Source organism: Balaenoptera physalus (assembly GCF_965194825.1).
Source record: "Balaenoptera physalus genome assembly, chromosome: 3".
Taxonomy (NCBI): domain Eukaryota; kingdom Metazoa; phylum Chordata; class Mammalia; order Artiodactyla; family Balaenopteridae; genus Balaenoptera; species Balaenoptera physalus.
Window position 1 is genome coordinate 136689929 of NC_138890.1, and position 26258 is coordinate 136716186.

General features: G+C 38.3%; 1 long non-coding RNA gene across 5 annotated transcripts in view; it reads left to right on the plus strand.

The window, feature by feature from the left end:
* Positions 1–26258, plus strand: part of LOC309657934 — a 138853-nt gene that overhangs the window by 42504 nt on the left and 70091 nt on the right. For 2 of the 5 annotated variants that reach the window (XR_014261971.1, XR_014261973.1), the window contains one exon: positions 427–11001. This is a non-coding gene — a long non-coding RNA (uncharacterized lncRNA). Of the gene's footprint in view, positions 1–426; positions 11002–24780; positions 25457–26258 lie in introns of those variants that run through there. The other 3 variants (XR_014261970.1, XR_014261972.1, XR_014261969.1) reach the window with 3 other exon arrangements.

Genomic DNA, 26258 nt, shown 5'->3' on the forward strand with positions numbered 1-26258 from the left:
AAAAAAATCATTAAGTAAAAGTTCTTTATGGTGGCAGGTGGCGCTGATAGAAAACCTCAGGAATTTTTTTGTTTGTTTATTTTTGTGTTGATTTATAGCTTGCATTTTTTCAAAAATGATTTCAGGTTACCAAGAGAATATGCTTGAAAGATTCAAAAGGTTGTTACAGAAAAGATCAACGTATGTGACTTAGCATTTGTGGTTCTGAAATAGATATGAACTTTTCTTAATGTGATAATTTGAAGGAAAATTCCTTTCTATATTTATTTTTCTATCTACCTACTTTGGTGTTTATTTAACAAATATTTATTTATTTATTTTTTAAGATTTATTTTATTTTTTTTGATGTGGACCATTTTTAAAGTCTTTATTGAATTTGTTACAATATTGCTTCTGTTTCATGTTTTGGGTTTTTTTTGGCCACAGGGCATGTGGGATCTTAGCTCCCCGACCAGGGATCGAACCTGCACTCCCTGCATTGGAAGGTGAAGTGTTAACCACTGGACCACCAAGGAAATCCCAACAAATATTTATTGATTATGTTCTTTGCACAGTTTGAAGCACTGGAGACCAAAGAAAGTGTAAGATTGAGGTGAGCCTTCAGCTGTTGTATGTGGGAGATGAGTTGAGTGGTCTCCACTTTGCTGAAAAATCGCATAATTATTATTTATGATCAAAGAGAAAATTGTTCTCATAATCATCAGATGTTTGTTTCACTAGACCAGTGTTTCCCCAAACTTGGCTAATCATCAAATCATCAGAGACACTTGAAAAACATAACTATTCCTAGCCCTCATCCTTGAATCTTTAATTCAAGGCCTGGCCGGTGGGGATGGGAATCTCTAGTTTTAACAGACAGCCAGGTGAGTTGACTACTTAGCAAAGTGTCAACTACATGGTATAAGAGTATAAACTCTGTCCAGGCAGGGACCACGTCTTATTTACCTTGGTGTTTAGTGCTTAGCATCGTGCTGGGCACATAAGAGGCACTCGATAAATGTTTGTTAAACAGAACAGTAGACATCTCCACAAATAGCCTTTCTGGAAGGCCTCACTTCTTGTTATAGTTCTAACTTCATGCTGTCTGTGCTCTTCATTCCTTGATGCTTTTCCCACATGGTATAAATACTCCTCTCTGCTCACCAACTCTTAGCATCGTCATGTCATCTTTCATCTTGATCAAAAACATCAGTTTGAATAGAAAATTAATTACCCATCAGGATATTACTCATTTCTTTTGGCCTTCAGCCGGAGGATCTTTATGTAGCATAACAGTGTCTACAGACCTGGGTGTAGATTGGCATTAAGAATGTTATAACTTGTGTTTATGTAATATCTTTCTCTTAGGACTGAAATCATTCTTCAGGCATTATTTAGCAAGTACAATCTATTCATCCCTCTGTAGGTGCGTATGTTGTCCTAAGGATGCCTTACACATGAGTCTAGTTGATTGGACCACCAAGAATTTAGTGGCAATGATTCTTCCACCTGGCTGCTGGGCCTCAGGGTGCCTGAAAAAGGTGTGTCCCAACAAGCAAAGGCATCTCCCCTTCAGACAGGCAATAGTTTGACACTTAGTTTATAACTAGGTGTTACCTTACCTGGAGGGGTGAAACAAGGCTGGGGCAGGCCAAGGGAGGAGTGTCTTGGCAAAGAGGATGTGGTCAATGGTAGAAGCTTGTGACAGACTGACCTGAATCTTAGATGGGAAGACAGGAAGAATCTGATCCAACAGGTCAGAACTGACAACTGGTAGAAAGTGAAATTGAAGATTGGCATGCTGAAGAGATTTCCCTGAGGTCACTGACTAGTTGACACAACCATGGATAAAACTGAACTTTGACCTAAAATCCAGTCACCAGACCACATCCTGTAGATACTCAACATCCTCGAAGGTCTAATCAGTCAACTTGTCTGGGCAAGGCTAATTGAAAGTTAGTCTTCTGAGAAGTCCCCCTATCCCGCCATTGAGCCCTAGATTCTAGGAGAAAAATTCCTGAGGTTATTCATCCCATTGCTTCTTGGAACACATACGTGGAAGAACATGTCTTAGTCAAGATAAATTTCCTTAGACAATTATCAAGCACTGATACTCTTACTGACAAGGCATGTATTTCTGTACTGTTGGTTAGTAACTGATACCAGCTAGCATCAGATAATATTACATCAAATTTCTCTTCATTTGTGGTTAGACTTTTGCATATTCTGAGAAGACAGGTATGAATCACAGGTATTCAGCTATCTAACAAGTTCCCAGTATTTGCCAATCTCTGTAGGAACTTGAAGTTTTCCCAGTTGGCTTAGAGCCAGTGGGCCCTGCAGGCACTGTAAGGTGCTTATGGAAACCCAGTGTGTGCAGATTACTTCCAGGGTCGCTGAACCTCAGGGATGATAAATGCTTTATGGAGTAAAGAATGCTAAGAAGACGTTTAGTCCTCTCCTCCACGACTCTAGCTGCCCCCCAGATGTAAATCTTACTCAGTATTTTAATTGAACTTGTTAACCCCTTATTAAGGTTGTGACTTATGGCGTGAGAATTAGCTTTTTCAGGGAGTTTATAATTTTCCCTTCAGAAACAGAAATCTAATGACATAATCATTGAAGAGGATTTTTCTAGAATGGAAAATGGGAAGTCTCATTTTCAGTACAAGGGGAGAGTTAAATGCTGCATGTAGCAGAGTGACAATCCCATCTATCATTTTGACTCATTACATGATGTTGTATGAGCTCTTTTACTCCTTTCCCTGGTCTCTGATAAACCTTAGGGAAAGCCTGTTATAGAGTCCAGGCTTCATGAAGCTACATTTGTTAAGTATCTCCTAACAGCAGGAAATTTATTCCTCATTACACCTCTGTAGGATAGATATTTTCACTGCCATTTTACCACAAAAACTAAGCCTGAGAGACATTAAATAATTTTCTAAGATCACACAGTTATCAAGAGACAGTGGTAGGCCTTGAATCTTATCCGTGTCTGCCTGGCTTCAGAACCCAAGCAGCATGACTTGTAACAGGAGGTTGGGGAAATAGATGAGTTGAAAGACCATAGTTTTTGGCTTGGCTTCACAACCAAGTGTGTGGATATATGAAATTTTATTCTTTCCAGTATCTGTCCTCATCTGTACACTGCTAGCTCTCATTTTATTCCACAGATTAATTTGTGAGGGGCCTATTGATAGCTCTGGTACCAAAGTTTCGACCGCAATGAGAGACCCAAGGATGTCAAGGAAAAAACTCAAAGCAGCCATATTCAGTTACGGAAGACAGAGACGAAGAGGTTTGACACAGGGGACACTCTCTGAAAGTGAATGTTTAGGTAACTGCCCGTCTGGCCCTTGCATTTTGTCTTCTAAACTCCTGTGTTTAGTGGTTGGGTGTAGTTCCAAGGGTTGTTCTGTCTTTCTAAAGCCTTTAGAGAATTTCCTGGCCTGCCTTGTTGGAGTCAAACAGTGGTTTAAGGCAGTGGCTAATTAAAGAACTGCTGGTGATCCCTTTTAAGGTTTTCTAAACTATTAAGTGTTCTGAGAACTAGGGTAAAGTGCTCTAAAGATTTAAGATTTCACCTTTGTAGAACTATATGACCTGAAAATATAAACTTTATAAAAAAATAAATCAGAAAAGTCACTGTATAAGTTAGCTTCTCTGAATAAAAGAGTAATTTCTGCTTTTCATTTTACTTGGGATGTTTTCTAGTGGATCCAAAATAGGATTTAATCTTCAGAAACTTGTTTTTCACCTAGTTTTAATGGGCCATACCTGTCTCCTACAGCATCCCACAGTGGCCAGGGTCTGATGTTGTCTGTTAGAAGATTTATGTTTTTGTCTGGGTTCTCCCATTAGTTAGCTGTGTGTCCTTGAGCAAGTCTCCTAACCTTTCTGAGTTTCATTATTTGTAAATGAGGACACTGGGGTCTTTGACATCTTATAATCTCTGCCAGGTCTATATTCCGTGATCTTATGGTATACCATTTGGTTTCTGGTTTAAAAAAAATCCCTAAACTAATGATTTACCTATAGAATTATAATGTTACATTTATGATTACTATTAACAATTCCTTCTTAATTGTTTTCTAAATGCTATGATATGAATTTATGAGTCATTGGGAAGAGCTCAGGAAATAGAACCTTACATACACATTTTTATTTAAGGGGAAGAGTATGTGTTTCCAAGTATTTTAATGAAGAATCAAATGTTGAACTTGTCCGTTTAGCTGTTTAACTCATCCAAAGAGATACATGGGCTGTGGGAAGCTGGGAGTGGCTTTAATTTTATTCAGGAACAAACATTTTATTTCATGATATTTTAGTGTTGGAATTGTAATCATGTCTGTGTTCTATTCTACTTTTCTTTCTGGCCAAATAAGCAGATACGTTGTTTTACATAGTAAGGGTGTTGATGGTTTTTGAAAGGAAAACAATCTGATTTTTGAGCAGATTGTTTTTTATGGGTCAGCACTTTTGTGACTGTAACAGACTGTGACTGATTAAGACAAATGGTTGTTGGATGACTTGAAGGAAGGAGAGGTTTATTCAATGAGCAACTAGAGAGGGTAATAATTCTGGCTTTTGAGAGCAGCCAGGAGTCTCTAGCCATCGAACACAAATTCTAGCTATAGACACCAAGGCTTCGCAATATCAAGTCTCATTTGGAAAACTTTTTTCTTACACTGGGACAGGTCAGATTCCCAGTTGAAAAGGAGGTCTACTGAAGATACCCTAATTAAAGATAATTCTGATAAGACTAAAGAGACATGATAACTAAATGCAAGGAATGGTCTTAGATTGAATTCTGGACTGAAAAAAATTGTGTAAAGAACGTCACTGGGACAAATGGCAAAACTGGATTTTTGACTCTGGATTAGAAAATAAAATGATAACTAAATTCTGATTTTAGTTATCATACTGTGGTTATGTCAGAGAATGCTTTTGTTCTTAGGAAGTATAGATGGAAGTATTTAGGAGGAAAGGGGCATGATGTATACAACCTATTGTTAAACTGTTCATAAAGAATAATATACATACATAGGATAGTAACTCATAAAGCAATTTCGCTTGCAACTTCTTTTGTAAGTTTGAAAGTAAAATGTTACCATAAAGAGAAAAAACTTGCCTGATTTTTCAGAATTGGGGGAAATGTTAACAAATTCATCATATTCCCTTTGGCCAGGACCAGCAAGCTGGTGAACTTCTAAACTTAGAAATTCAAGGATTTAGATGAAAATAAAAGCCTTAAGCTTATTGGTACCATGAAACCATAAGCCTTGCCCTCTCTCCTTACTTAACATCGCAACCTGTTCTTTTGTATCATTATCCTTTGTCCTGGATCAGTCTGGGTAAGAGCTTGAGTTAATCAGTTCCACTCTTTCAGAAAGTCTTTGTAATACCTTGACCTAAGTCAGAAGAAATATGTGTAAAATCTCCCCAGGAACTGGGGAAGACTTCAGTATTTTTCAAGCTAGTGGGCCTTTTTTGTTGTAAGCCAAGGACTGTAGATTATATTTCACATCTCTCTCACCCAGCTTAGTCTCTTCTCCCTTTTCTCACTATAAAGGGAAAAACCCCGAAATCCTGGCTTTTGTGAAGCCGTTCGTGTGTGTGTATGGTGGTGCAGTTTCAACCACCCCAATCACCAGGAACAATAATGCACAATTAATATTGTGCAACAGTCTGTTGCGCTCCTAAGGGTCAAATTAAAATTGACGCATCTAATCATGTTTTCACTGAGACTCATGCAAGTTGCTGGGAGAAGGCATCGGTGGGCTATAGAAAGAGGGCAACCCGTTAGGGTCTTTTATTTTAACAGGAGTATTTGTTTTTACATGTGGCTTTTCATTGCTCCTGGAGTATTAACAACATAATGCTGAAGATACCAGGCTCATATTTGCAATTCCCACCCAAAGAGCTACCTTTGATCTCATCTGGAGTTCATATTCTGGGAGTCTTGGGGAATAAAAGTCTTTTCTTGCTACTTCATGGCTGTAAAAGCATGTCTGATTTGGGGGCTTCACATAAGCTGTCTGTGAAGTAGAGGCTGCTTTGAAAGAATCTGGTCAGCTGTAACATTCCTGGAGGAGCAGGGTGTTCAGAGAACACGATTCTTCTTCGAAACAAAGATCCTCATCAGAGTTGTGAGGCCGATGGAGGTTAGAAGGATACTTTTGCCTTCAGGGTGTCCCATCTCAGCCTCTGGGTACTAGTCTGGGCAGGTAACCAGGCTGAGCAGGCTGTGCTTTAGCTGACACCTTCAGGATGAACAGACAGGGAGAAACTTGTAGTCATTTTTCTTGGCAGAAGCCACAACCCAGCCCAAGTTAATTATGTCTGAGGAGAAGAATAGTGTCTGGGCACCTGCAATTTTCAATTTGGTACCTCATTTTCCAGTGCCAAGTATTCTATCAAGCCATTCACATGTGTCTTCACAAAGTCCCTTCCTGGTTTCTCATCAGACAATGGGAACTCTGAGTTTAGAAACTTCTCTGTGATTGTCACTGTTTACTGAGAACTTCATATGTGCCAGAGCTGATTAAATAACTCTACATACATCCTGTCTTTTAATCTTGATAACAACCCTCTGAAGGAGGTATTATTATTGCTCCCACTTAGTAGTTGAGAAAACTGAAGCTTAGAGAATATCTTGCCCCAAATCACATGACTGAATATTGTGGAACTGGTGCTTCGTATCAAGCCTGCCAGACTGAAACACTCAAGATTTATATAAAGTTCTGTCTAGGAATAAATGTTTCTTCTCTTAACATACCTATGAATTAGAGGGTGGGCATTTTTGGGTCTGATTTTGTAGCCAGACCTAACTTAGGGGTTTTCCCCAGAACTACAGATTGTTAGAGCTAAACACAGAACTGCTCCTCTCTATGTTATTTAAATCTGTTCCTTTTCCTAATAATAAACGTCATTGGCAATGTATTATCTTTAGAAAGGCTCTGACTTAAGGATTAGGAAAGGCTGATAAAATTACCTTCAAAAGTGTATAACTTGCTGCTCAACTGACTCCTTCCCCACAAACCGTAAATATGCAAGTCTCTCATCTAAAAACAAAACAAAACAAACAAAACAAGAAAGCAAACAAAAATCACCTCTCTCAATCCTACATCCTCCTTTATCTACAGTCCTATCTGTCTCTTTCTCTTAGCAGTCAAGTTTCTTGGAAAAAAAGTGTTGACAGTTACAGTTTCCGTTTTTTGGCATTCTGCTCATTCTTAAACCTACTGCAATCTGTCTCCTACACACATCTCCACACTGCACTAACACTTTTCTGGAAAGGTCATCAATTTCCCCAACGTCAAAGTCAATGTATCCTCCCCCCTCCAATATTTTTTATAAAATTTTCAATCATTCAGAAAAGTTTAAAGAACTATACAGGGCATAGTTCTAGCCGTATACCTAACCTCTAAATTCTACAAATAATGTTTTACTGTATTTTCTTTATCTGTCTGTCCTTCCATCCATCCATCAATCCATCCAGTTCAAAGTAAGTTGCAAGCTTCAGTGTACTTCACTTCTAAGAGTGCATGTCATTGACACCCTGAATGTTCAATGCATTCTTTTTAATATTCTTCTTTCCTGACTTTAACTTGTCATGGTATCTTGTCACATCTCTGTGCTGAAACTCCCAAACCCAGGCTTAACCATTTCCGACACTGGTATCCAATTATCTAATGAACAGTCAGATATCAGAGTCTTCTTATAATTCTCTTTTGCTTGACACTGTTTCTTCTTTCTCTCTTTGGCCTTTCCCTTTCAATATATTTTCTGTCCCTTTTTCTCTCACCCACTCCTTAAACATCATGTGTTTGATCTCTCTGACTTGGCTATTCTCTCATATCTCCATCATTTCTCTGTATCTTAGGTTTTGTTCCCTATGAAACAGATTATATGATAGAGGTTTGCATGTAGGAAGTTGGTTGGGGGAGTGGTCTTAGGAACAATACAAAGTGAAGGAAGCAGGATGCCATTATTACAGAGGGCACAGCTGCCTCCAAGTAGAGCTCTGGAATTTGAACAGCTCTTTAAAACTGTCCCAAATCAAGGCAAGGCAGCTAGGCCTTTTATCCTTGTATCAAGCAGTGATTAGAAATCCACTGTTCACCTTGGGCCTTTTTGATGAGGCTTCTGTGGTGTTATGCTAAACTAAAACCCAGAGTTTGGGAAATCACTGCTATGATTTGTTATGTACTATGGCTTGCCCTGGTTAGAGACTGCACCTTCTCTGAAAATTACTGTTTGCTCAAGGAAACCTCTGTGTGTGTGTGTGTGTGTGTGTGTGTGTCTATTCAAAGTTACCAATGAGAAACTAAAGGATTTAAGAAGAAAATAAGGAGGAGGACATATCTTTATTACCCACTAGCAGAGAGACCCTGAAGTGGGCCTAGACTGGGAAATAGGTATGTCACATATGGCAGTGTAGGCTGTGTACCGCAAAACTCCAGGGATTGCCTTTCATCTGGTAACTAAACCTATTACTGTCCCATTCAACTGATCTGTCTTCCTCAATTATTTTATGAGACAAATTCACTCTCTTGAATTTTATATTTTACTTCCCCTCATTTTTAACCTTACTGATTTTTTGTCTACTTGTTCTATCAATTATTGAGAAAAGGTATGTTGAAACGTCTGACTATAATTGTGGATTGTCTGTTTCTTCTTTTAAGTTCTATTGGTTTTTGCTTCACGTATCTTCAAACACTGTTTTTAAGAGGCTTATATATTTATGATTAATATGGCCTCTTGACTCCTTTATCATTATTAAATGTTCCTATTTATCCCTGATATTTCCTGTTCTGAAGTTTACTTTCTCTGATATTAATAGAATCACTTCAGCTTTCTTATGCTTACTGTTTGCATAGTATATATTTTTCCATCCTTTTCTTTTTAACCTATCTGAGTCTTTTATTTAAAGTGAGTTTTGTGGAAACAGCATATCATTGGGTTTTACCTTTATGACGCAACCTGATGATCTATGCCTTTTAATTGGAATGTTTAGGCCATTTACATTTAATCTGGTTGTTGTAGTTTGGTTTAAATTTATCACCTTGTTATTTGTTTTTTATTTATCCTGTATCTCCTTTGTTCCCTTTTCCCTTTCTTTTTTTAAAATTTTAAACATCTTTATTGGAGTATAATTGCTTTACAGTGGTGTGTTAGTTTCTGCTTTATAACAAAGTGAATCAGCTATACTATAGTTGCCTTCTTTCTTGAATTGACTATTTTGTATGATTGCATTTTTCTACCATTGATTTATTGATAATAACTCTTTGTTTCATATTTTTGGCAGTTGCAGTAGAATTTATAGTACACATTTTTAACTTATCACAGTTTACCTTCAAATAATGTTATACCACTTCATATTCAGTGCAAGAATCTTACATTTTCACCTCCCATCCTTTGTGGTATTCTATATATAAAACCTACAATAGACTGTTGTCATTATTGCTTTAAGTTTTATTTTTTTAAAAGATAAAAAATTTCTTTATATTTACTCTCACATTTACTATTCCTGGTGCTCTTTATTCCTTTGTGTAAATCCAAATTTCCATCTGGTATCATTTTCCTTCTGCCTGAAGAACTTCCTGTAGTACAGCTCTGTTGGTGATGAATTCTCTCAGCTTTTGTTTGTCCCAACAATCTTTATTTTGCCTTCATTCTTGAAAAATATTTTCACTGGATGTAGAATTCTACGTTGACACTTGTTTTCTTCCATCACTTTAAAGATGTCATATCATGAAAAGCAAGCCCTGGAGTTTTGTGTTACACAGCCTGCATCACCATATGTGGCAATCCCGTGTCCCAATCCAGGCACACTTCAGGGCCTCTCTGCTAGTGTGTGATAAAGATATGTCTTCCTCCCCCAATGCTTCTTGAATTCTTCTTGTTTCCTACTGGCAACTTGGGATAGAACACACACACACACACACACACACACACACACACACACACACAGAGACATGTTTCCTTGATCAAATCATAATTCTCAGAGATGGTATAGTCTAATTCACTATTGAAGCAGAGAAAGATTTTCCTCAAGTCAATGTTATCTGCCTGTAGGACTTTATGTAATCATGAAGAGAACATTCAATTCCCCTTTTCTAAAGTTTGGATTCCATATACTATGTGTCTTGCCTTGCACAAGATATTAGGTTAATAGTATGAGTGGGTAACAGGGTTATCTTCTGGCATCCTCTTTTGCTTACACAAAGAATTGGCAAAAATTTTGAAGTGATAGTTTTTTCTTAAATTGGGCCACATCAAGTTTTTAATCTGTTCCTAATCAGAGGATATGTGACTGTATGTTTATTTTTCACTTTCAATTATACTTATATAATATCATTCCTCTCCTCTTAAAGATGAGACTGATTATTTTCTCCTTTGGGATCTCATTGTATCCTGAAAATTAGTCATAACACCTGTAACATTTCACTGCATTTATTTATTTACACATCACTTTTTATTCTATATATCTGTAGAAGACAAAAATCAGTAATTTGTTTTTGTTTCTAGAACATTGCATAATACATGAGACATAATCTAAGAAATATTTGTTGATTGAATTAATGAATGAATGAAGCCCTGTGTAATTATTTTGGTGCTATTGCCTAAATCATGATATTAATCGAGGATGTATGTTGGTCATTATTGTTCAAAGAGTTTTGATTTTATCACTATTAGCATGATTTTGTAATATGTATAGTCAGTCAGTTTTGTGAAAACAATATGAAAATTACAGCAAGGAGTATGTTTGGTGAAATAAACCTGTAATCTTTGTGAATATCTTTCAGTGTAGTCAAAACACTTGGAGAAGTTAGTAGTTGCTTTTTTTTTTTTTTTGTATCCAGTTTTTATTTTTTATTTTTTTTAACATCTTTATTGGAGTATAATTGCTTTACAATGGTGTGTTAGTTTCTGCTTTATAACAAAGTGAATCAGTTATACATATACATACGTTCCCATATCTCTTCCCTCTTAAATCTCCCTCCCTCCCACCCTCCCTATCCCACCCCTCTAGCTGGTCACAAAGCACCGAGCTGATCTCCCTGTGCTATGCGGCTGCTTCCCGCTAGCTATCTATTTTACATTTGGTAGTGTATATATGTCCATGCCACTCTCTGGACAGCTACATGTAAAAGAATAGTAGTTGCTTTTTGAGGATGTCTGCTGGTGAAAAAAATGAAAGACCTAGTAGGAACTAGATGGAGAAGTGGTTTGAAGTGGTTAAATTCTTTAATATATGAGGCCAAGCCATGATATAAAAATGTACAAAAAGGGATTGGAAACATGGCAGTGGTGTAGATCCTTTGAGAATTCAGGCCTGTTCATTTAGACCTCTCCAGATTGGCGCCAGAGGGGCCAGGAAATTAGGGCAGAAGAGTCTCTGCTATCTCAACTTTTTTGCCTGGAGTCCAAGTAGAATGCTTTGGCAGAACCCTAGAGACCAGTAGTTTGTCCAATCTAAATATATTGAAAGTTACCCTTAGGAATGAACAGTAGCTTACTGATTCTTGATACAGTCCACAGAAAGTTTAATTTGTTTATTTTATAAGGTGGTCAAACATCCATCCACAGTTTCCAGAGTTAATATCACAACAGCAACACAATAGGACTCATGTATACAAAACTATTTGGAAAAGAGAAAAGGAAACAGAACATTGCTTTATGCATGTTACCAATGGACTCCTGGGAGGACATTTATTGGAGGTAAACAGGGACGTTCAGAATTTTGTGTAATTTAGTTTGGGAGCTGTTTGTACTGAGAGAACCTTGGCAAGGACTACGAACTGTGGACTCTGACTTAACTTTATTTTTCAGAAAAGGAACAGTCTTGCATGTTAAGAGGACAACAGAATTAACACTAATCTGCCCACTTTTTGGGTCACATCTGTGCTGCAGATTTGGCTGTAAATGGAGTGGTTGCATTTCCTAGTCCTAGATCTGAGAAAACATGTTCATGAGTTATTATGATTATAAATACAGCCTATAAAAATGCATACATGTGTGTTCAAACACAAGCATAGATGCCCTCACATGTACCTCCTCATAAATGGTGCTACAATTGTAACATAAGCTATAATAGATCTTGTTGGTTGCTATTTACGTATATGTTTTTTCCTCCAACAAGTGACTGAAATTTAGAAGTTATTTGTAAGCTAGTTATAGCTAGAACCATAAACTCAGAAACTTGCAGGACAGAGTGTATTTTATTTTATTTATTTATTTATTTTCTCTTTAACAGATGGCTTTTTTTTTTTTTTTGGTCCAGATTTTCTTTTATTTATTTCTTTGTACAGTAGGTTCTTATTAGTTATCCATTTAATACACATCAGTGCATATATGTTAATCCCAATCTCCCAATTCATCCCCCCACCCCCGCCACCCCCCACCACTTCCCCCCTTGGTATCCATACGTTTGTTCTCTACATCTGTGTCTCCATGTCTGCCCTGCAAACCGGTTCATCGGTACAATTTTTCTAGGTTCATCATATATGCGTTAATATACGATATTTGTTTTACTCTTTCTGACTTACTTTACTCTGTATGACAGCCTCTAGATCCATCCACGTCTCTACAAATGACCCAATTTCGTTCATTTTTATGGCTAAGTAATACTCCATTGTATATATGTACCAAATCTTCTTTATCCATTACTCTGTCAATGGGCATTTAGGTTGCTTTCATGACCTGGCTATTGTAAATAGTGCTGCAGTGAACATTGGGGTGCATGTGTCTTTTTGAATGATGGTTTTCTCTGGGTATATGCCCAGTAGTGGGATTGCTGGGTCATATGGTAATTCTATTTTTAGTTTTTTAAGGAACCTCCGTACTGTCCTCCATAGTGGCTGTATCAATTTACATTCCCACCAACAGTGCAGGAGGGTTCCCTTTTCTCCACACCCTCTCCAGCATTTGTTGTTTGTAGATTTTCTGATGATGCCCATTCTAACTGGTGTGAGGTGATACGTCATTGTAGTTTTGATTTGCATTTCTTTAATAATTAGTGATGTTGAGCAGCTTTTCATGTGCTTCTTGGCCATCTGTATGTCTCCTTTGGAGAAATGTCTATTTAGATCTTCTGCCCATTTTTGGATTGGGTTGTTTCTTTTTTTAATATTGAGCTGCGTGAGGTGTTTATATATTTTGGAGATGACTCCTTTGTCCGTTGATTCATTTGCAAATACTTTCTTCCATTCTGAGGGTTGTCTTTTTGTCTTGCTTATGGTTTCCTTTGCTGTGCAAATGCTTTTAAGTTTCATTAGGTCCCATTTGTTTATTTTTGTTTTTATTTCCATTACTCTAGGAGGTGGATCAAAAAAGATCTTGCTGTGATTTATGTCAAAGAGTGTTCTTCCTATGTTTTCCTCTAAGAGTTTTATAGTGTCCAGTCTTACATTTAGGTCTCTAATCCATTTTGAGTTTATTTTCGTGTATGGTGTTAGGGAGTGTTCTAATTTCATTCTTTTAAATGTAGCTGTCCAGTTTTCCCAGCACCACTTATTGAAGAGACTGTCTTTACTCCATTATATATCCTTGCCTCCTTTGTCATAGATTAGTTGACCATAGGTGCGTAGGTTTATCTCTGGGCGTTCTGTCTTGTTCCATTGATCTATATTTCTGTTTTTGTGCCAGTACCATGCTGTCTTGATTACTGTAGCTCTGTAGTATGGTCTGAAGTCAGGGAGTCTGATTGCTCCAGCTCTGTTTTTTTCCTTCAAGACTGCTTTGTCTATTCGGGGTCTTTTGTGTCTCCATACAAATTTTAAGACTTTTTCTTCTAGTTCTGTAAAATATGCCATTGGTAATTTGATAGGGATTGCATTGAATCTGTAGATTGCTTTGGGTAGTATAGTTATTTTCACAATATTGATTCTTCCAATCCAAGAACATGGTATATCTCTCCACCTGTTTGTATCGTCTTTAATTTCTCTCATCAGTGTCTTATAGTCTTCTGCAAACAGGTCTTTTGTCTCCTTAGGTAGGTTTATTCCTAGGTATTTTATTCTTTTTGTTGCAGTGATAAATGGGAGTGTTTCCTTAATTTCCCTTTCAGATTTTTCATCATTATTGTGTAGGAATGCAAGAGATTTCTGTGCATTAATTTTGTATCCTGCAACTTTACCAAATTCATTGATTAGCACTAGTAGTTTTCTGGTGGCATCTTTAGGATTCTCTATGTATAGTATCATGTCATCTGCAAACAATGACAGTTTTACATCTTCTTTTCCAATTTGGATTCCTTTTATTTCTTTTTCTTCTCTGATTGCTGTTGAATAACTAGGACTTCCAAAACTCTGTTGAATAACAGTGGCGAGAGTGGACATCCTTGTCTTGTTCCTGATCTTAGAGGAAATGCTTTCAGTTTTTCACCATTGAGAATGATGTTTGCTGTGGGTTTGTCATACATGGCCTTTATTATGTTGAGGTAGGTTCCCTCTATGCCCACTTTCTGGAGAGTTTTTATCATAAATGGGTGTTGAATTTTGTCAAAAGATTTTTCTGCTTCTATTGAGGTGATCATATGGTTTTTATTCTTCAATTTGTTAATATGGGGTATCACATTGATTGATTTGCGTATATTGAAGAACCCTTGCATCCCTGGGATAAATCCCACTTGATCATGGTGTATGATCCTTTTAATGTGTTGTTGGATTCTGTTTGCTAGTATTTTGTTGAGGATTTTTGCATCTATATTCATCAGTGATATAGGTCTGTAATTTTCTTTTTTTGTAGTATCTTTGTCTGGTTTTGGTATCAGGGTGATGGTGGCCTCATAGAATGAGTTTGGGAGTGTTCCTTCCTCCTCAATTTTTTGGAAGAGTTTGAGAAGGATGGGTGTTAGCTCTTCTCTAAATGTTTGATAGAATTCATCTGTGAAGCCATCTGGTCCTGGACTTTTGTTTGCTGGAAGATTTTTAATCACAGTTTCAATTTCATTACTTGTGATTGGTCTGTTCATATTTTCTGCTTCTTCCTGGTTCAGTCTTGGAAGGTTATACCTTTCTAAGAATTTGTCCATTTCTTCCAGGTTGTCCATTTTATTGGCATAGAGTTGCTTGTAGTAGTCTCTTCGGATGCTTTGTATTTCTGCAGTGTCTGTTGTAACTTCTTTTTCATTTCTAATTTTATTGATTTGAGTCCTCTCCCTCTTTTTCTTGATGAGTCTGGCTAATGGTTTATCAATTTTGTTTATCTTCTCAAAGAACCCGCTTTTAGTTTTATTGATCTTTGCTATTGTTTTCTTTGTTTCTCTTTCATTTATTTCTGCTCTGATCTTTATTATTTCTTTCCTTCCACTCACTTTGGGTTTTGTTTGTTCTTCTTTCTCTCGTTCCTTTAGGTGTAAGGTTAGATTGTTTATTTGATATTTTTCTTGTTTCTTGAGGTAGGGTTCTATTGCTATAAACGTCCCTCTTAGAACTGCTTTTGCTGCATCCCATAGGTTTTGGATTGTCGTGTTTTTGTTGTCATTTGCTCTAGGTATTTTTTTATTTCCTCTTTGATTTCTTCAGTGATGTTATTTAGTAACGTATTGTTTACCCTCCGTGTGTTTGTGTTTTGTACTTTTTTTCCCTGTTATTGATTTCTAATCCCATAGCGTTGTGGTCAGAAAAGATGCTTGATATGATTTCAATTTTCTTAAATTTACTGAGGCTTGATTTGTGACCCAAGATGTGACCTATCCTGGAGAATGTTCCATGCGCACTTGAGAAGAAAGTGTAATCTGCTGTTTTTGGATGGAATGTCCTATAAATATCGATTAAATCTATTCAGTCTATTGTGGAATGTTTAAATTTAAAGCTTGTGTTTCCTTATTAATTTTCTGCTTGGATGATCTGTCCATTGGTGTAAGTGAGGTGTTAAAGTCCCCCACTATTATTGTGTTACTGTCGATTTCCTCTTTTATAGCTGTTAGCAGTTGCCTTATGTATTGAGGTGCTCCTATGTTGGGTGCATATGTATTTATAATTGTTATATCCTCTTCTTGGATTGATCCCTTGATCATTATGTAGTGTCCTTCCTTGTCTCTTATGACAGTTTTTATTTTAAAGTCTATTTTATCTGATATGAGTATTGCTACTCCAGCTTTCTCTTGATTTCCATTTGCCTGGAATATCTTTTTCCATCCCCTCACTTTCAGTCTGTATGTGTCCCTGGGTCTGAAGTGGGTCTCTTGTAGACAGCATATATATGGGTCTTGTTTTTGTATCCATTCAGCAAGCCTGTGTCTTTTGGTTGGAGCATTTAATCCATTCACGTTTAAGGTAATTATCGATATGTATGTTCCTGTGACCATTTTCTTAATTGTTTTGGGTTTGTTTTTGTAGGTCCTTTTCTTCTCTTGTGTTTCCCACTTAGAGAAGTTCCTTTCACATTTGTCGTAGAGCTGGTTTGGTGGTGCTGAAGTCTCTTAGCTTTTGCTTGTCTGTAAAGCTTTTGATTTCTCCATCGAATCTGAATGAGATCCTTGCCGGGTAGAGTAATCTTGGTTGTAGGTTCTTCCCTTTCATCACTTTAAGAGTATCATGCCACTCCCTTCTGGCTTGTAGAGTTTCTGCTGAGAAATCAGCTGTTAACCTTATGGGAGTTCCCTTGTATGGTATTTGTCATATTTCCCTTGCTGCTTTCAATAATTTTTCTTTGTCTTTAATTTTTGCCAATTTGATTACTATGTGTCTCGGCGTGTTTCTTCTTAGGTTTATCCTGCCTGGGACTCTCTGTGCTTCCTGGACTTAGGTGGCTATTTCCTTTCCCATGTTAGGGAAGTTTTCGACTCTAATCTCTTCAGATATTTTCTGGGGTCCTTTCTCTCTCTCTTCTCCTTCTGGGACCCCTATAATGTGAATGTTGTTGCGTTTAATGTTGCCCCAGAGGTCTCTTAGGCTGTCTTCATTTCTTTTCATTCTTTTTTCTTTATTCTGTTCCGCAGCAGTGAATTCCACCATTCTGTCTTCCAGGTCACTTATCCGTTCTTCTGCCTCGGTTTTTCTGCTGTTGATTCCTTCTAGTGTAGTTTTCATTTCAGTTACTGTATTGTTGATCTCTGTTTTTTTGTTCTTTAATTCTTCTAGGTCTTTGTTAAACATTTCTTGCATCTTCTCGATATTTGCCTCCATTCTTTTTCCGAGGTCCTGGATCATCTTCACTATCATTATTCTGAATTCTTTTTCTGCAAGTTTGCCTATCTCCATTTCATTTGGTTGTTTTTCTGGCGTTTTATCTCATTCCTTCATCCGGTACATAGCCCTCTGCCTTTTCATCTTGTCTATCTTTCTGTGAATGTGGTTTTTGTTCCACAGGCTGCAGGATTGTAGTTCTTCTTGCTTCTGCTCTCTGCCCTCTGGTGGATGAGGCTATCTAAGAGGCTTGTGCAAGTTTCCTGATGGGAGGGACTGGTGGTGGGTAGAGCTGGCTGTTGCTCTGGCGGGCAGAGCTCAGTAAAACTTTAATCCACTTCTCTGCTGATGGGTGGGGCTGGGTTCCCTCCCTGTTGGTTGTTTGACCTGAGGCGACCCAACACTGGAGGCTATCCATGCTCTTTGGTGGGGCTAATTGCAGACTCTGGGAGGGCTCACGCCAAGGAGTACTTCCCAGAACTTCTGCTCCCAGTGTCCTTTGTCCTTGTCCTCACGGTGAGACACAGCCACCCCCCGCCTCTGCAGGAGACCCTCCAACACTAGCAGGTAGGTCTGGTTCAGTCTCCTGTGGGGTCACTAGTCCTTCCTCTCAGTCCGATGCCCGCACACCACTTTGTGTGTGCCCTCCAAGAGTGGAGTCTCTGTTTCCCCCAGTCCTGTTGAAGTCCTGCAATCAAATCCCACTAGCCTTCAAAGTCTGATTCTCTAGGAATTCCTCCTCCCGTTGCCAGACCCCCTGGTTGGGAAGCCTGACCACTTCCCAGGTGGTTCTGAAGGTTCTGATGGGGCTCAGAACCTTCAGTCCAGTGGGTGAACTTCTGTGGTGTAAGTGTTCTCCAGTCTGTGAGTCACCTACCCAGCAGTTATTGGATTTGAGTTTATTGTGATTGCGCTCCTCCTACCGTCTCATTTGGCTTCTCCTTTGTCTTTAGATGTGGGGTATCTTTTTTGGTGAGTTCCAGTGTCTTCCTGTCAATGATTGTTCAGCAGTTAGTTGTGATTCTGGTGTTCTTGCAAGAGGTTGTGAGAGCACGTCCTTCTACTCCGCCATCTTGAACCAATCCCCGACAGAGTGTGTTTTAATTTGATGACCCTAACTTTTGGTGTATGTGCTTCAGTTTGCTTTATTTTACTCCTGTGTGCAAACAAATCAGATTGTGCAGGATTGTGTCAGGTTGTGTGGGACATGTGCAGCTGATAGACTTCTTCAGACATGATTTATAGGGCAGTAGTGGCCTCTTTAGCATATAATGTAAGATCTGAGCCCTCAATTGAGAAGTCTCAATGATGGTCCTCAGTGTGTTCTGTCTTGGAGCCTTGCAGTTGTGCTCATCACATCAGAGTGTATTGCAGTTATGGATCTTCAAGATTGAGCATAGCTCATGCCCAAATAGGAATTATTCTTGCAATTTTATTTTAATACATTTTAAGTCCAGAAATCCAGTTCCCCTTTTATCTGTTTCTAAGAGACTAAATAACATGGCCATGACTGTCTTGAAAATTTTGCATAGTGATTTAAAGCATGTTCTCTGGAGTTAGAAAGCTTGATTTTGTCAGCTGGTACTACTACTTATAAGGTCTCTATTTCCTTATTCGTGATATGTGGCTATTAATGACATCCAGATTATAAGGTTGTTTTGAGGAGCCTGTAAAGTGCCTCTCACAGTGCTTGGTATCTGGTAAGCACTCAGTAAACGTAAGCTATCCTTATTAAAACAATTATTATTATAGTTCTACTACAAGAAGGGTTTAAGTAATATCTATCATCTATTTACTGAGAAAGGTCTGTTGATGTACTGGTAAATGTCTAGCTTCATGGAAGATCAGGTAAATGTAAATTGCAGTGTTATGTGCATCACAGACACAGGGAAAGAAGCCAAGTACAGCCATAAATTTCACTAGGGCTTTATTTTTTTAAAGCATAATGGTATGAGAAAGCTAAGTCAAATAAAAAGCATTATGAAATCAGCACTATTTTAATATCACGTTAGCAATTACATGGGATTATCCTAGAGTGATTTCCAAATGACTTATTCTGTAACCCAAACCAGTGCATTTTGTACACACATACACAAGCATACACTTGCACGTGAGCATGTAGCATCCAGTCATTGATTTAGGAACAAAGACTCCCCGAGGGAGTTTCAAAAACTCTGCTATGTCCCAGCATGCTATTCTATATTTTACGTCCATTTCTGAGTCAGCAGAAACATGTGTAAAATCATATAAAGTCTGATAACTCCCCTGCTATCCTATGAAGCCAGAACCCACATATGGGGGTGGTGTGAATTACTTATCCTCTCCTAGGTCTGGAACATGTCATTACCACAAAATTCATTCCCTATGCAATCATCAGGGTCGATGGTAATATAAGAACAGTTGGGGCATGAAACCACAGTAGACTGTCAGGATTGTCTAGCATATGGTGGATCAGAAACAGAGGTATTGCCTTCTGATCTCTGGGGAAGTAATATTGTACTGTAGGCTGCGCAACAGGCCACTAACGTTGGGGCTGAAAATTCTAATCATTCTTTTGTCACTAACCTGTGGTGTCATCTGCAGCTAGTCACTTGGTTTTTTTATATGTAGATGAGCATACACTGAGAGTCCTATCTATATGGTTGCAAATAGTCTTCAGACCAAGCAAGCATTAAAGCAAAATTAGGAAGTCTCATTTCACAGTCCTTGGGTTGTAAGGGACAGATCAACAGACCATTCTAGTAAGGAGCAAAGGCTATTCAGTCCCACTTTGCCTACTAAAATGTTGTGGGAGGATGATGATATAAACCAGCTGTTCAACTCTCTTTATTCTGTGGAGTGGCATTCCTGCAGATTTATCTACTTGGTATGGATTCTGTGGTCCGTTTCAGTGGCTCTCAGTTTCCTCAGGGTATTGCAGAATAATGGGAAGGAATCAGTATAATACAGTGGGAAAGAACTTGGGCTTTGGAGACAGATGGTCAAGCGTTTGAATCCCAGTTCTGCCATTTACCATTGCCTGACCTTGAGCAAGTCACTTAACCTTTTTCAACTGTCTGCTTATCTATAAAATGGTAAAAATAATTGAACCTTCCTCATGGTGTGGTTATGTGGGTATAGAAAATCCTTGATATATTGCTTAGTTCATAGTTAACTGTTAATAAATGTAAGGTGATGATATTGTTATGCATTTAAATGGATGAGGTAGTTACCATTTTAGACTATGGAACTATAGCTCAGACTTCATAGGTATTAATCCCAAGGAGATTCTGAGGATTATCTGCCAGGAGGATTTCATGAGCCTAGGAAAACAGAGTGAGACTTTGAGGATGGTGGATGATCAGTTAGTGTCAGCAGTATGAGGTGTTGCAGGAAATCTCCAATCCTGAAACAGTTTAATAATATTTATTCCCAAAGCTTGCTGCAAAATGTATGTGAGATAGGGTATACAAAGTACCAAGCACAGTGCTTTGTATGCAGCAGGCATACATTTAAAGACATTTTCCTTCTCTTATTTCTTGGGAATAGTTGCCTTGGGCCTGCAGCTTGGGTTTGTCTCAGGGTAGCTGGGGCCACTGTAGTAGCTGGCTCTATCTCAGGGGTTCACAGCAGGTGCTTGGGCCCAAAATGGACTCCACCTGGAGGACTCCTAGGATATTGGATTGGTTACAAGACTGCTTCAGAGAGAGGGATCCTTTGAGAGGAAGGCAGTATGATATATGAGAAAGAGCCCAAGGAAAACTAATCTGAACTGTTGTGTTCTAATCTTAGTTCCACCACGTACTGGCCTTGTGACCTGAGTGTTTTACCAATAATCTCCTAAATGTTGTTTTTTCATCATTAAAACGGAGGGAATACTCTAGGCCATGGAGTCTGTGGTGATACTATAAAAACCAAATGTGAAAATGAGACTTAATGAGAATGCTTTGAAGATGAATAGATACAAATAAATGGAAGATGGGAAGTAAGTATGTTGTAATCAACTGGAGTCCCTCAAGCAGTACAAAGCTAGATCTTGATCAGGTTGTTGGAAGTGGTTGTGGATAACGTCTAGCTCAAGGTTGTTCCTCCTGAAACCTCTACCTGCACTTCTCATATGGGTCTAAGCTCGCGAAAATAGCTCAGCTCAAATGCCATCTCCTCCATTAAGTCTCCTTTGATTCCCTGCCCCCACTGCCTCAATGCTGAAAATAATTGCTAAGATTTCTAAACATCTATACTCCCTTATCTGTGTCAGCACTGTCCAATAGAAATATAATATGAGCCACATAAGTAATTTTACATTTTCTGGTAGCCACATTAAAATGTTGAAGAGAAACAGGTCTGAGTAATTTAAATATTTTATTTAATTAAATATTTTATTTAATTTTAATATTTTAAATATTCTATTGATGCAAATATTATAATTTCAACATGTAATCAATATAAAACTATTTAATGAGCTCTTTTACGATGCTTTTTTCATATTAAGTCTTCATAGTCCGATGTGTACTTTACATTTACTGCACATCTCAACTTAGACAAGCCAAACTTCAAGTGCTCAATGGCCACGTGTGGCCAGTAGCTACCATATAGTCAGCACAAGTGTCTGCCTTTCATGTGACATTGAGGTGTGTCCTGTGTTTGAAGTATTTATGTAAATGCTACAGGTGTGTTATTAAACTGTGGACTTCTTAAGGACATGGTCCCTGTATGATTTGTCTTTGTTTCCTTCACAATGCACAGCACTTCACTTTGCATGCAGTAGGTACTCACTCAGTGGATTGAATGAATTAATATATTAACAAAGGAAGGTACAAACAAATGAATAAAAGAAATGGAAACCCTGAAGAGCCAGTTCTTAAAAAATCTGTGAAATATCATTTTAATTGACATAGTCATATGATCTCTTAGAACTACTATTCAATGCAACCAATATTTACCCAGTACCTACTCTAAGTAAGGCAGACATGTACTAAGTGCTGCAGGGTCTACCATGTTGAATAAAGATACAGTTCTTGCTCTAAATGACCTTAGTTGCAGAGGCGCCTAAGTTGGAGATAAATTACAATGTTCTAGGTACCAGCTTTGAAAAAGGAAACATAACTCATCATGCTGTTCAGTAATCCAGGGTCTTGGACATGTAAGGAGTTAAATGTATTTGCCTAGAAATTTGCCATTTTAACTATGCCAAAGAACTTTTATAAAAGATGTGTTTTTTTCTCATATCCTGTTATTTTAGAGGCAAATAAAATGAGGGAATATTTTAAATTCACATTACCGACTTGCAGTAAGTTATCCCTGAGGAACTTAAGAACTTGATATTATTTTGTGCTTCAGGGGAAAAAATTGACACTGAGTGCTATAAATATATCAAGAGCTAATCCAGTTCAATGGTGTGGGCATGTAAATTACCTGGGAGCGTTTCAAAATCCATGTTCTGGCCCAGAATACTTGGTTATGTGTTTGGGCTTTTAGTCAGTGAAAAATGTTTACTTGTCTGATGCTTTTCCTGAATTGGGAGTTCTTTGAGGGTCAGGACTGTCTGTCTGTCTGCCTGCCTATCTATCTTTATCTATCTATCTATCTATCTATCTATCTATCTATCTACTTACCTACCTATCACCTATCCATCTCTCTATTCAATTGTGCACCTAGCACAATTCCTGGCACATATTTGGAATTCAATAAATGTCTGTTGAGTGAATAGTGCAAAGTAAAATCCATGATGATTTTCGTCTGTGATTCATTACATGTATCCTCTGAGATTAGGAGTCTGCATTTGCCAGATGAGGAGAAAATGTGAATGACCAGGGTTGTGTACTCTATATACTCTCTTATTCATGACTAACCATGTTCGCAGATTTGTGGTGTACTTTCCTATAATGTTTTTATTTCCTCACATCTTTTCCCCTTCATATGACTCACATTATTACAACCCTTACATATTAATCATTTCAAAACCACAGTACTCTGAATCATTGATGGATCCTGGGTTATAATGAAATACATCCACTAGGAAGTGAGAGCACTTCTAGGAAACATGTTGGCGCCACGTGGCTCTTTTGATAAGGTTCCAGGCTACCAACCTGAGTTCATCTAGAGGAAGTGTTGGAATCGATCTTCAGTATTCCTGTAGGTACCTAAGAAGTACAAGAGTGGTTATGAATACTGGCAGAGTTTCTCAAACTCTTGTTTGAGTGTGAATATATTGCCCTTTAAACTTATTTCAATCACTTTATGCTTTTTATAATTAAAGCGTATAGTATATGAGTGAGAAATGAGTTTTTACATAGCAACTCCACAGTGGACATCAAACTGGCTTCCTTTTCCTGCTCCAGATTCATTTGTGTGGCATTAGGGGCTGAACTGTGGTTTGTTTATAGATGTAGAACTTGGTTGTCAAACTCTCTTAGGCCAGAAGTCTTTAATCTTCCTATCTAACCGTCTTAACATAGGTTATGTTTGTTTTCATAAACATACTAGTAAAAGAGTTGAAGCAGCTTGGGCTCTGTGAGAGAGAAATGTGCTAACTGAATAAATGAATGGATTATTGGAAGGCTCTAGAGTGAGTGTTTTACTGGTGTGAAATCAAAGGCTGTGTAATCTCCATTGATGTTTAAGTGTCACAATATTCTCCTTACAGACTGGGGAGGTTACTCATTGAGTCAACCTCGAATTTAAGGCACTCTACATCTTTTATGTTATTACTCACCATTAATATCTCAGCACTTTCATTTTTCACAGTTAAGGAGAATTTGCTTTTAATTTTTCTTTTAAAAACATGTAGTACATGAGCCAATTCTTTGGAAACTTTTTCAGTTTCTTCTAGGATTATAAAGCTCTACAGGATCTCAACTTCCTTTTGACCAATTTGGTAACATATCTTACCTTGCCAGATTATTGAAAATTGTGACTCATTGGTTATAATGAAAACCAACATTATCATTCCACATGCTCCCATCCAAACCCATTCTGTGGATCTAGTTTTTCCCTGCCCCTGGCCCCATATTTTTACCATTCCCTCTTAGGAATCTTTTCCCTTTCAGTTACAAGAAGAGTTTCATTTTGGAATGAATGTGTCATGCCTGTTGTAGTAGTTAAAAGACAAACAAATGCTGGGCCTCAGTCCAAATCAAAGCTTGGTTTCTCCCTGACTTAGGCCTGCTTCAGTCAGCCTGCAGGACCAAGGGAGGGCTGATGGCTTTTCTACTTCCCCTGCCTTGTTCTTCTCTTCCTCTACTCCTAATTCCTATGTGGTTTTGGCTCCTGCAAAGTGGAGGAAAGATGGGGCCAGGAGAGTTATAGTTGAAGGACACAGCAGCAATCTGACACTTAGTTCCTCTGTTGAGGGAGTTGTTTAAATCAAACTCTTTGCCCTGGGGATGCTCTGTGGGTTTTCCAGAGATGCCACTGCATCTGATATACCTCTCTTGATTCAGGCAGAATCTTGTTTTCAGCTGGTCACATGACCTCTTAAATCTCTTTCTTTTCCTGGCAAATAATCTCTTAGGTGGTGTTTGTTGTGGGTTGAATTGTGTTCCCCTAAAAGATATATTGAAGTCCCAGCCCCTGACACTTGTGAATGTGACCTTATTTGGAAATAAGATCTTTGTAAATGTAATTCACTTAAGATGATTTCATTAGAGTGGACCCTTATCCAGTATGACTGGTGTCCTTATAGGAGGAGAAGACAGAGGCACACAGGAAGAACACCATGTCATGACAGAGGCAGAAATTAGAGTGATGCAACTGCAACTTAAGGAGTGCCAGGGACTGACAGCCACCACCAGAAGCTAAGAAGAAGCAAAGAAGGATTCTATCTATAGACTCAGAGAGAGCATGGTCCTGCTGATACCTTGATTTCAGCCTTGCAGCCTCCAGAACTGGGAGAGAATAATCTGTATTTTAAGAACTCTATTTGTACTACTTTGTTATAGCAGCTCTAGGAAACTAACACGGACAGAATCCCTTTTGAGATGACTCCATCGTGACTTTCCCAATGCAGGTTTCCAGGAATTATGAATCTTTAATCTACCATTGGTAAATTGGAAAGCAGCAACTTTCCAGCTTTGCTTTCCATGTGAGTTAGGTAGCAGTCCATTGTGTGTCCTAGACTGCAGGGGACACACTTTCCCCCATGGGGGGAGTAGGAACTGCCAGTGAGCCAACACCCTTTAATTTCCAAAAACTTCGACCCTTTTGCAGCCTTTCCTGGGTAGTAGGCTGCAGATAGGAAACACATTACAGGATCTGCACAGATCAGTTAGCATCTCACTTTAGAGATTGGGAGTATTTGCACCTGTTCTTTTAGTTTATGCCTCTTGGAGCCTCTGCCAAAACTGCAACAGAAATGTCCTACTTTATAAATTTATTTATTTATTTATTTATTTATTTATTTTTGTCTGTGTTGGGTCTTCGTTTCTGTGCGAGGGCTTTCTCCAGTTGCGGCGAGTGGGGGCCACTCTTCATCGCGGTGCGCGGGCCTCTCACTATCGCGGCCTCTCTTGTTGCAGAGCACAGGCTCCAGACGCGCAGGCTCAGTAGTTGTGGCTCACGGGCCCAGTTGCTCCGCGGCATGTGGGATCTTCCCAGACCAGGGCTTGAACCTGTGTCCCCTGCATTGGCAGGCAGATTCTCAACCACTGCACCACCAGGGAAGCCCTGTCCTACTTTAGATAAAAGCAAAAATAAACAAATGGGACCTAATTTAACTGAAAAGCTTTGGCACAGTAAAAGAAGCTATAAATAAGACAAAAAGACAACCTACAGAATGGAGGAAAATATCTGCACATGATGTGACTGACAAGGGGTTAATTTCCAAAATATATAAACGGCTCATACAGCTCAATATCAAAAAAAAAAAAAAAACCAACTTAATCAAAAAATGAGCAGAAGAACTAAATAGATACTTCTCCGAAGAAGACATACAGCTGGCCAACAGGCATATGAAAAGATGCTCAGCATTATTAATTATGAGAGAAATGCAAGTCAAAACTACAATGAGGTATTACCTCACATCAGTCATAATGGCCATCATCAAAAAGTCTACAAATAATAAGTGCTGAAGAGGGTGTAGAGAAAGGGGACCCTCCTACACTGTTGGTGGGAATGTAAATTGGTGCAGTCACTATGGAGAACAGTAAGGAGGTTCCTTAAAAA